The 12,823-nt window shown below is 39.7% G+C and overlaps 1 pseudogene; it reads left to right on the top strand.

Annotated features, from left to right (window-relative positions):
* Window positions 1-10,521: 10,521 nt before the first annotated feature.
* Window positions 10,522-12,259, top strand: LOC100751323 (annotated as a pseudogene).
* The last annotated feature ends 564 nt before the right edge of the window (window positions 12,260-12,823 follow it).

The raw sequence follows: 12,823 nt of genomic DNA, 5'->3' as shown, positions 1-12,823 counted from the left end.
GACAAGTTACGATAAGACCAGCCACATAGCATCATATCATGGTTGGATGAGGCAAGCTACACAGCTAGAACATATGCAGAGGACCTAGTTCAGACCCATACAGGCTTGATGATTGTTTCTTCAGTCTCTGTGAGCCCCTATTAGTCCTGCTTAGTTGATTTTGTTGGGTGTTGTTCTTTTTGTGAGAAGGGTGCCTATGTTGCCTATCCTGGACAGAATTTTTTAATGGAGCTACTTCAACCACAAGACCTTCTTCCTCTGCCTTCATAGTGTTGGCCCACAATCCTTCCTCCCCTCTTCTGCTGGGTTCCCTGAGCTCCAAATAATGTTTGATTAAATTATACTTTTTAAAGTGTGACATGCACCCAAAATAGTGCTGCCTGTTACACAACTTTCATGTGTGCTTTCAAGTTTTCTTGGTTTTTCAAGAGTTACTCAAAATTAAAACTGGTTCAATTGTGTCACTTTTGCTTCTAGTATTTCTTTGCTGTCACAGATAAGATTGGTGATATATCATAGGGTTGGACTAGACCTTGCTCCAAATATTACACTGTTGAGTTATGGACAGAAGATGCTTTTTATCTTATCTTAGGTTAATATTGAATGTGTTTGTGTGTGTGCGCGTGTGTGTATGTGTAAGAGAAAGGGGGTATGCACATAGAGCTGTGCCTGTGTAGAGTCTAGAGAACAACAATGTTGTGAAATATACTCCCTCTCTCCTTTTAAATGGATTCCAAAGATTCAATAATCTTGGGCTGCTATGCTTCTAGTGTAAGATCATTTTAGGACAAGATTCTTCACTCATGAGCTATCTCATCAACCTAGATATCAGGTTCTTTGCTTATTGAGGCTCATGACCGAACCTAATCATGAGCCCTCCACAAAGGTGATAAAACCACTGTCCAAATTTGTTTAAAAACAGATTCCATAGAATACATAAATCAGAAGTGAATGGTATTATGCTCAAAATAAGGACAGCTTGGAGCATACTAAAGAAGATTCATAGAGTCCATTCAGTTCCTTAATCCCACCTACTTGGTAGGAAAGAAATGTGGAAATCATCACTGGCAAGACATACTGTAAAGTGGGGCCATTTGACAGAAGTATGTCCTTGCTGGCAGTACCATTACAGATAAAATCCCAACTGTGTATATCCTTTTCTAAAGGGAGAAACAATTCAGTTAAAGACCTTCCAAAATTCTTTTAGACTTGGTTAGTTGTCTGAATTCCAAGGACCAGCAGAGACATAGTTTCTTCTGACATTGGCACAAACTGCCATCATCAGGAGTGTCATCACAAATATACCAATGCAGCAAGAAGAGCAAGCATTCTTATGAAGGAGAGACATTCCTATGAATGGAAGATTCTGGCTTAACTACTAAATAGTACATCTGCAGCACAACTGATCACTTTCCTTGAGGTTATAATAGACCCCAAGAAATTAAGAAATCTGTGTCTTCTATTTAATAACAGATGATATGCTAAAATACTTGATTTTTTTCCTGGATATCAAAAACAGTTTCTTATCTTTGGAGTGATGGACAATTTTGATCAGATAATTGCTTATGTATAATTGTTCTGCCCTAATCTCTTATCACTTACTAAACAATTTCTGAAAACAAAATGTCTCTTGATAATGTAAATGTAACCAAACTTTTCAAATTCCTCCTGCCACACTAGGGATAAATTTAATGAAATTGAGATCAATGTTTAAATAATGCATATATATATATGAATATATATATATATGATTAGAGGTAATGTTTCAGAAAATGATGAGCATAGTGTTTGAAAATGTACCACTTCACAGACTTGCAAGTAACTTCAAGTTTATGCACTACAACTTTTAATTGAGTAGTAAAATCACCTATACAGAAATCCCACAGATACTTAATTTGCACAGTTCCTACTTTCTTCTTTTGCAAAAGCTGGATAATGGACTAGTTTTCTACCAATTTTCCTGAACCCAATAAAAAAATAATCAAATAAGAAGGGGCATTCATTTCAAACAATCAGAAAAATGGAAGGGACAAACATACATAGGCCATTTTGTAAGCTTACTGAGTATGTTGGCATTTCAGTGGAATGGAGGAATAGATAGAGCCTTCGCACATTGGGTAAACTGGAAAACCACACCAACAACTATACTTTTATTCATCTCATATGTCTAGCTTATTTATTACATCTACAGTTTCAAAACAGAGCAGTTGCTTACTGCCAAGTATTTTTGCATACAAAGATACCTAGCCCCTTGCTGATCTCAGCCAGAATGAAAGGTGCTTTCACCTGACAGTCTGTTTGACTTGATCACTTAGCACTTCTGCAAGTTCTATAAATATACCCCTGTGAAAACTGGAAAGAAAGGAAACTGGAAAGGAGCAATTCTGCTCCTACAGAACCACTAATACAGTCCAGGTTGAGACAATTTAACCTGGAAGACTCCCAGACTTTTTGAAAAACAGCCTGTTAACAGGTAAAGTGAGCTTAGATCTGACATACCAAACCACACATGGATCTTCCTACATAACATATATTGATTTTGTTGTTATGGAATTAGAGAGTCTGACATCACATACATACGTGGTTTCTTCTCCTTATCATTTAACCAGTTCTATGAGTTATTTATCATAATAATTAAGCACTGGTAAACTACCAGGTAGCTGCTATTATCCTCACCATAATTCCAGTCTCAGTTCCCTCAAATGTCACTTTCTTAGGCATTAACTTTCTGACAACCATGTTTTGTTCACCTATTTTTCTTTTTTGGGTTTTTGTTTGTTTGTTTTTTGTTGTGCTTTTTTTAGAGGCACTCATATTTACATATCCACCCCCCATTCCCTCCTCCTCCCATCCTCCCATGTTCCCCCTACCCTTCCCAATCCACCCCCAACCTCCTCCCCAGGTATAATGAGGCCCTCCATCGGAGACATTCAAAGTCTGTCATATCATTGGGGGAGGGCCTAGGTGTTCGTTGCTGTATCTGGGCTGCAACAGTATCCCTCCATAGGGAAAGGGTCCCCAAAGTCCATTTATGCACTAGGGATAAACACTGACTCCACTGCTAGAGGTCCCATAGACTGTCTTGGGACAAAAAAAAAGATATATTTTTTTTGTTTATCCGTCTTTTTTTTTTAAATTTATTTATTAGTTCTAGTTAGGGAACAAGCTTGTTTCACATGTAAGTCCCTTCTCCTTCTCCCTCCCATCACCCCCATCCCTCCTCCCCCACCCCCAACCTACCCCCCACTTCATCCACCCACCACTCCCCAGGCAAGGTAGGGCCCTCAACAGGGGTTCTGCAAAGCCCACCAGATCTTCCTGTGCTGGTCCTGGGCCCTTCCACATGTGGTCAGGGTCAGAGTGTCACCTTTCACATTAATCTTTTATCCTGCCACTTTGATGAAGGTGTTTATCAGCTGTAGGAGATCTCTGGTAGTGTTTTTCTGATCACTTAAGTAAACTATCATATCATCTGCAAATAGTGAAAGTTTGACTTCTCCCTTCCCAGTTTGTATCCCGTTGATCTCCTTTTGTTGTCTTATTGCTCTAGCTAGAACTTCAAGGACAATATTGAAGAGATATGGAGAGAGTGGACAGCCATGTCTTGTTCCTGATTTAGAGGAATCGCATAGAGTGTCTCTCCATTTAGTTTGATGTTGGCTGTTTGTTTGCTATATATTGTTTTTATCATGTTTAGATATGTTCCTGTTATTCCTGATTTCTCCAAGACCTTTACCATGAAGGGGTGTTGGTTTGTGTCAAAAGCTTTTTAAGCATCTAGAGAGATGATCATGTGGTGTTTCTTTTACACTTTGTTTATATGGTGGATTACATTGATAGATTTTCATATGTTGATCCATTCCTGGGATGAGGCCTATTTGAGCATGTTGGATGATATTCCTGATGTGTTCTTGGATTCAATTTTCCAGTATTTCGTTGAGTATTTTTGCATCGATGTTCATGAGGAATATTAGTGTCTAATTCTCTTTTTTAGTTGTGTCTTTGTGTGGTTTGGGTACCAAGGTAATTTTAGCCTTATAAAAAGAGTTTGGCAATGTCACATCTATTGTAATTGTGTGGAACAATTTGATGAGTACTTGTATTAACTTTTCTTTGAATTTCTGGTAGAATTTTGCACTGAAACTTTCTGGTCCTGGGCTTTTTTTTGTTGGAAGACTTTTGATGACTGCTTCTATTACACTGGGGGATATAAGTCTGCTTAAATTCTTTAGGTGTTCTTGATTTAATTTTGGTAGGTGACATCTATTCAGAAAACTGTCAATTTCTTTACATTTTTGAATATTGTGGATTACAGGTTTTCAAAGTATGACCTGATGAGTCTCTGGATTTCCTCAGTGTTCACTATAACATCCCCCTTTTCATTTCTGATTTTGTTAGTTAGCCTGCTTTCTCTCTTCCTTTTGGTTAGTTTGGATAGTGTTTTGTCTATCATGCTGATATTCTCAAAAAACTAACTCTTTGTTCCATTGAGTTTGTAATGCTTTCCTATTTTTCTACTTTATTGATTTCAGCCCTCAGTTTGATTATTTCCTGGCATCTGCTCCTCAGGGGTGAGTTTGCTTCCTTTTATTATAGACCTTTCAGTGGTGCTGTTAACTCTAGTGCGAGTATTTTCCAGTTTCTTCATGTGGGCATTTAGTGCTATGAACTTTCCTCTTAGCACTGTTTACAAAGCATCCCATAAGTTTGGGTGTCTGTGTCTTTTCATTCTCATTAAAATCTTGGAAGTCTATAAGTCCTTTTTTTTGTTTGTTTGTTTTTTTAGAGACAGGGTTTCTCTATGTAGCTTTGGGACCTATCCTGGCATTCGCTCTGGAGACCAGGTTGGCCTCAAACTCACTGAGATCTGCCTGCCTCTGCCTCCTGAGTGCTGGGATTAAAGGCATGTGCCACCAAAGCCCAGCTAGGGATGGCTCAGCGGTTAAAGGCTAGGCTCACAACCAAAAATATAATTATTTTTTTTATTTCTTCCTTGACCCAGGAATGGTGCAATTGTGCATTATTCTATTTCCATGAGTTTTTAGGGCTTTTGAAATTTGTGTTGTTGTTGAATTCTAACTTTAAAGCATGGTGGTCTGATATGATACAGGAGGTTATTTCAATTTTTTTTTGGATCTATGGAGTTTTGCTATGTTGCCGAGTATGTGGTTAATTTTAGAGAAGTTTCCATGTGGCGCTGAGAAGAAGGCATACTCTTTGTGTTTGGAGGGAATGTTCTGTAGATGTATGTTAATCCAAGTTGTGTCATAACTTCTTATGTTTTTTTAGTTCTGTTTTTTATTTGAATTAGAAACAAGATTATTTTACATGACAATCCCAGTTCCCTTCTCCCTTCCATCCTCCACTCCTCCCAACTAAAACCCTACCTATCACATATCCTTTCTTCTATTCTTTCCCTGACTCAACCTTTTGGCTTCCTCATGACCTCTGCATTCCTCCTCTTCTTCCCTTCTCATTCTCCTAGCTCCCTGCCCCCGTGCTCTCAATTTGCTCAGGGATCTTGACCATTTCCCTTTCTCCAGGGGACCATGTATAACTCTCTTAGTGTCCTCCTTGTTTACTAGCTTCTCTGGCAGTGTGGATTGTAGGCTGGTAATCCTTTACTCTATGTCGAAAATCCACATATGAGTGAATACATATTATGTTTGGCTTTTTGTAATTGGGATACCTGATCAGAATGGTTTCTTCAAGTTCCATCCATTTTCCAGCAAATTTCAAGATTCCATTGTTTTTTCTGATGAGTAGTACTCCATTGTATGAATGTACCACATTTTCTCTATCCATTCTTTGGCTGCGGGGCATCTAGGCTGCTTTCAGTTTCTGGCTGTTACAAATAGAGCTGCTATGAAAATTGTTAAACAGATGTAATCGTTGTATGAATGTGCTTTTTTGGGTATATGCCTAAGAGTGGAATTGATGGATCTTGTAGTAGACTGATTCCATTTTCTTGAGGAGTCACCATACTTATTTCAAAAGTGGCTGTACAAGTTGGGAACCAGCAGTGGAGAAGTGTTCCCCTTTATCCACATCCTCTCCAACATAAAGTGTCATTGGTGTTTTTGATTTTGGCCATTCTGACAGGAGTAAGATTGTATCTCAGAGTTGTTTTGATTTGCATTTCCCTGATGGCTAAGGATGTTGAACACTTTCTTTTGTGTCTTTCAGCCATTTTAGATTCTCTATTGAGAATTATCTATTTAATTCTGTATCCCACTTTTTAATTGGATTGTTTGGTGTTTTGGAGACTAGCTTCTTGAGTTCATTGTATATTTTGGAGATCAGCCCTCTGTCAGATGTGGGTTTGGTTTTATTTTTTTCTTCCATTTCTTTAAGGGATATTCCCACATTCTCTTTGAGGGCTTCTATCATTTTCGTGAAGTTGTTTTCATGGTCATTCTCTTCTGCTTCATCTGCTTTGTGATGTTCAGGTTTTGCTAGTGTAGAGTCCCTAGACTCTGGTGCTGTCATATTGTTTTTTCTGTTGGTGAATGTGTTTTTTATATTCTCTTCTTCCCATCCCTTCTTCTATTGGGTGTAGAAGGCATCTATTCCTCTACTGGTTGATACAGGACCAAGGTTTCCTTCCAGTGGGTGCAAGCATGTCAATACTCTGATGTCTCTCCTCATCCAGTGCAGGGAGGCAGGACTGGTACTGGGGTTTGAAAGTCTCTGAGTGAGGTCCATCCCACAGGACTGGGATAAGTACTGAACAGTGCCAGTGAGATTATTTATTTCTAACACTTCTAGTTAAAAAATCAGGAAATAAGCTATATTTTAAGGTAAAAGGAAAATATATCATTATTGTTATTGCTTTCTAAATGAAAATTCCCACCTCAGAAAGGCGCACCTTAAATCCGTGCACACCTCACCCTTGTACCCCTTATGCCCTATGCCATTCACCTGCAGCTTGAGGTAAGTCTGGGAGCTGCTCTGCCCCCAACCTCCCCCATCACCTTCTGCTCAATTCCTCTTGAGACTCCCCCTGGACAAGAGTGTACTTGTCCATACCAGAAGGCCCATGTTGAGTGCAGACGCACCTCACCCTTGCACCCCCTGTGCCCTCTGACCTCGCCTGTCACTTGAGTTCCTGCTCTCTGCCTGCTGCCTGAGAGAGAGAGAGACCTCACCTGCACCCACTGGAAGAAGGGATGGGATGACTACAGATTAAGAACACACTCAACAACATAGAGACCAATATGACACCATCAGAATCCAGGGATTCCACACCAACACAGAGAATAAAGAAAAATGGACCTTAACAATTATCTTATGGAGATGATAGAGACAATTAAAGAGGAAACAAGAAATTACCTAAAGAAATAGAAGGAAAAACTAGCAAAAAACTACATGAAATGAAGGAAAAGAAAGGATTTTATTTTCCCTGTTACAGGTATCTGCAATTGTGGACCCAGGTGAAGAAGAAAAAGTCCTACTTCTTCACTTTGGATCCAGTCCTCTGTCAGATGTGGGGTTGGTGAATATCTTTTCCCAGTCTGGGGGCTGCCGTTTTGTCTTGCTGACTATGTCCTTTGCCTTACAGAAGCTTCTCAGTTTCAGGAGGTCCCATTTATCAATTGTCAATCTCAGTGTCTGTGCTAATGGTGTAATGTTCGGGAAGTGGTCTGTGACAATTAATTCAAGGGTATTTCCCACTTTGTCTTCTAATAGGTTCAGTGTGACTGTTTTTATGTTGAGGTCTTTGATCCAATTTGACTTAAGTTTTGTGCAGGGTGATATGCTTGGTTCTACCTGTAGTCTTCTAGATGTTCTCATCCAGTTATGCCAGCACCATTTGTTGAAGATGTTTTCTTTGTTCCAGTGTATAAATTTGGATTGTTTCTCAACCCTTTACTCTGAGGTACAGTCTGTCTTTGAAGTTGAGATGTGTTTCTTGTATGCAGCAGAAGGATGGATTCTGTCTTTGTATCCATTCTGTTAGCCTGTATCTTTTTATAGGCAAGTTAACATCATTGACACTGAGGGATATTAATGACCACAGATTGTTGATACTTGTGTGTGTTTGGGATTTGTTGTTTTTAGTGTTATTATGTGTGTATTCCACCCCCCCCCCCGTTTTTTCCCTATGCTGTTTGGTAAAGTGGGATTATCTATTGCCTATGGTTTTTTTTTAGTGTAGTTATCTTCATTGGGTTGTAGTTTTCCTTTCAGTATTTTCTCTAGGGCTGGATTTCTAGGTATGCATTGCTTAAATCTGCTTTTGTCATGGAATATCTTGTTTTCTCCATATATAGTGATTGAAAACTTTGCTGGATATGGTAGTCTGGGCTGGCATCTATCTTCCTTTAGCTTTTTCAGAACATCTATCCAAGATCTTCTGGCTTTCAATATTTCTATTGAGAAACCAGGTGTAATTTGGATATGTCTGCATTTATATGTTACTTGGCCTTTTTCTTTTGCTGCTCTTAATTTTTTCTTTATACTGTAATTTTGGTGTTTTGATTATTATGTAGTAAGGGAATATTTTGTTTTGGTCCAGTCTGTAAGCTTCTTGTCATAGGACAAGAAGGACATAGTCCTGTCCTTTTTATGTTGGGAAAGTTTTCTTTTATGATTTTGTTGAAAATTTTTTCTGTACTTCGGAGCTAAATTTCTTCACCTGCTTCTCTACCTATTATTATTAGGTTTGGTCTTTTCACAGTGTCCCATATTTCCTGTCTATTTTGTGTTAGGAATATATTGGACCAAAAATTTTCTTTGGTCGATGATTGTATATCCTCTAGTGAGTCTTCGACAACTGAGATTCTCTCTTCCATCTCTTGTGTCTATTGATTATACTTACATCAGAGGTTCCTGATCATTTACCCAGCTTTTCTATTTCCAGCATGCCCTCATTCTGTGTTTTCTTTATTTTTTTCTCTTTCTGCTTTCAAGCCTTGAACAGTTTGAATTGTTTCCTTCACTTGTTTGGGTTTTGTTTGTTTGTTTTGTTTTTTTCTTGGCTTTCTTTAAGCGTTTTCTTGGATTCTTTAAGAGATTTATTTCTTGAATTTTTTGGTTTGTCTTTCCCTCCATTTCATTCATTTTGTTTTTTTTCTATTTCTTTAAGGGATTTTCTTCTTTAAAGGTCTCTATCATCTTCATAAGATAGTTCTTATGGTCTATCTCTTCTTCTTCATCTGTGTTGTGTTTTTCAGGTCTTAATGGTGTGGAGTCTCTAGACACTGGTGGTGTCATATTGGTCTTTCTGTTGTTCACTATGTTCTTATAATGTTGTTTTCCCATCCCTTCTTCCTTTCCCTTAGGTGCAGGTGGGGTCCCTCTCTCTCTTCTGGTCTCCTTAGCAAAGGGCGGAGAGTGGAGAGGCAACCAAGAGTGAGGTATGTCAGGATACATGGTCATGCTCCCTGCCTGGGTGGGTCGACTCTACTCAAGGGGCAGGCCTAGGAAGATCCCAGGAGCAGGTGATGGGGGAGTTGTCTCCCTTTGGGACAGTGCCTGGACTCACCTCAAGCTGATGGAGGACAGCAGAGGGGGGCCAAATGTGAGGTATGGCCAGACTCAGGTTGGGTCTTCCTGTCTTGGTGGGTCCATTCAATGGGAGGAGCAGGCCCAGGAAGATATGAGGAGGGGGTGATGGTGGGGGGGGGAGTTGGGGCCAGAGGAAAACTCAGACTCACCTCAAGTGGCAGGGAGGCACAGGGCTCAGGTGGCAGGCAGAGAGCAGAGGTGTTTCAGGACTTAGGATGAGCCTTTCTCAAGAAAAGGGTGGAAGGCAGAGGGGGAACCAAGAGTGAGGTATTTCTGGACTCAGGGTGGTCGTCCTTGCCTAGGTGGGTATACTCTATGGGAGGAACTGGCCCAGGAAAAAGTGGGGATAATGGGTGAAGGTGGGGCCAGAGCAGTGTCCAGAATCACCTCTTCTATTTTTCAAATAGATTTTTTTGGAGGTGATCTGAAACTTCTCAAAATAATATATGTATGTTTCATAACCAGAATAAGGCAAATGAATATAGACAAATAATTATAGGTTGATATTGCACATGTTTATAGGTTGTAAGCCGATAGGTAATTGGTAGTTAGATAAAGATAGAATGATATATTTAGAGAGAAGTGATAAGTAAATAGATATTTTGAATTGGTATTTTAAGTAATGATAATAAAGAAAAATGTCAGAAAAAGTAATGAGATACCAAAGAAGGAAATATTCATGCAGTATGAACTGCTCTAATGTATGTAAAAGGAAGGGTATAAAGAAGTTCACTGATGCTAAAAATAAATTATTGGGAAACCATAGGAATATCAAAGAGGGCTTTGGAAAGTATATTACTGGCACATACTAATTTAACCACAATGATTAAGGTGGGATATTTTTCTCTGGGTATAGGACAAATGGTAGCAAATAACAACTTTTGATTTTTTAAATCTTTCTTGTTATGTAAATAAACAGAATGGCAATAAAATTACATTGTATTATTAATTTTGTTGTTTTTTGTAGATATACCCAAATAATGATCATAAAGAGACTCAATCATTTTCTAATCACTGAGGACTTTATGAAACTCAATAAGACAAAATAGCAGCCTACAGAGTGGGAAAGGATTCTCACCAACCCCACATCTGACAGAGGGCTGATCTCCAAAATACATAAAGAACCCAAGAAGCTAAATATTAAACTGCCAAGTAATCCATTTAAAATATATAGTACAAATTTAAACAGAGAATTCACAACAGAAGAATCTTGAATGGCTGGAAGACACTTAAAGAATTGCTCAAAACCTTTAGTCATCAGGAAAATGTAAGTCAAAATGATTTGAGACAGCGTCTTATACCTGCCAGAATGGCTAAGATAAAAAATACTGATGACAGGATGCTGCTTCCTCGTTCAGAATGTCATACCAAGGCTATCGCCCTACAGGCTACACACCTTTCCCTGGATATCCTCCTGTAGGTCAGGAGTCATCTTTTCCCCCTACAGGTCAGTATTCCTATCCCAGTGGGAGGAGGTGCTTACCCACCAGCACCAAGTGGCAGCTACCCAGGAGCTGGAGGCTATGCTACACCTGGAGGTTGTCCAGCCCCTGGGGGCTATCCTATTACCCCAAGTCCAGGGGATGCTTCAGACTATCTGGGAGGACAAGGCTTTTGAGCCCCACCTGGTAGAGAAGGCTTTTCTGGCTATCCACAGCCACCTGCACAGTCTTACTGTGGTGGACCAGCCCAGGTTCCAGTACCAGGTGGCTTTCCTGGAGGACAGATGCCTTTTAAATACCTTGGAGGACAAGCTCCTTATCCTAGCCAGCCTGCTGCGATGACTCAGGGAACCCAAGGAAGAGTCCAACTAGCCTCTGCGAGATGCAGAAATTCTCCTCAAAGCAATGAAGTGGTTTGGGGCAGATGAGCAAGCAATTGCGGGTGTCATGTCCAGCAGTTCCAATGACCAGAGGCAACAAATTAAAGCAGTCCTTAAGACCATGTATGGCAAGGATTTAATTAAAGTTCAAGTCAGAGTTGAGTGGAAATATGGAAGAATTGATCCTTGCCCTGTTCATGCCTTCTACATACTATGATGCCTGAAGTTTAACGAAAGCAATGAAGGGAGCAGGACCTCAAGAATGTGTATTGATAGAGATTTTATGAACAAGAACAAATCAAGAGATTCAAGACATTGTTAGATGTTATCAATCAGAATTTGGACAAGACCTTGAGAAGGACATTAAGTCAGATACCTCAGGATGTTTTGAATGTCTCCTTGTGTCCATGTGCCAGGGAAACTTTGATAAGAACCAGAGTGTAAACCACCCTATGGTTCAGGATGATGCCCAGCACCTCTATCAGGCTGCTGAGGGGAAGCTAGGGACAGATGAGTCCTGCTTCAACATGATCCTTGCCACCAGAAGATTCCCTCAGCTGAAAGCCACCATGGAGGTTTATTCCAGGATGGCTAATAGAGATTTGTTAAGCAGTGTAAGCTGATAGTTCACTAGATATATTGAATGTGGTTTGAAAACCATCTTGCAGTGCACCCTAAACCACCCTACCTTCTTTGCTCAGTGACTCTACTTACTCCATGAAAGGTGCTGGCACAGATGACTCCACCCTGGTCAGGACTGTGGTCACTCAAAGTGAGATAGACCTTGTTCAGATAAAGACGATGTTCACCCAGATGCATCAGAAGAACCTGAGAACAATGATTGCTAGTGACAGGAGTGGAGACTTCAGAAAGCTGCTTCTGGCCATTGTTGGCCAGAGAGAGGGATCTTTGTTTGGTTTTCTTTAATGAATAAAGCTCTTCAGAGCCCTTGAAAGCAACAGAACCTACATGCAGCAATGTCAACACCACCTAACCAGAATAGCTTTTTACTAAGGACTGTGTCAGGGTAATGTGCTTAACTTGGTTTTTACTGCCTTAATTCTAATGTTATTGTTTTTTGTTTCTATATCCAATCAGTGTAAAAGCCATATCAATGATGTAGTAATTTTGTGCCATTTGTAAAGCTTCATTCTCACTGCTATTATTTTAATCAGGACTTCAAATTAAATAAAAATCACAGTAATCTCTAAAAAAATACTGATGACAGCTTATGTATGAGATGATGTGGAGAAAGGGAAACACTCCTCCAATTGCTGGTGGGAGTGCAAACTTGTACAGCCACTTTGGGAATCAGTATTGTGGTTTCTTAGAAAATTGGGAATCAACCTACTTCAAAACACAGCGATATCACTATTGAGCATATACCCAAAGGATGCACAATCATACCACAGGGACACTTTCTCAACTATGTTCATAGCAGCTTTATTTGTAATATCTAGAGCCTGGAAACAAACTAGATGCCTCTCAACC

Source organism: Cricetulus griseus (genome assembly GCF_003668045.3).
Source record: "Cricetulus griseus strain 17A/GY chromosome 1 unlocalized genomic scaffold, alternate assembly CriGri-PICRH-1.0 chr1_0, whole genome shotgun sequence".
Lineage (NCBI taxonomy): Eukaryota > Metazoa > Chordata > Mammalia > Rodentia > Cricetidae > Cricetulus > Cricetulus griseus.
The sequence above is the reverse complement of the archived record's forward strand: the minus strand, read 5'-3'. Positions and strand labels throughout refer to the sequence as shown.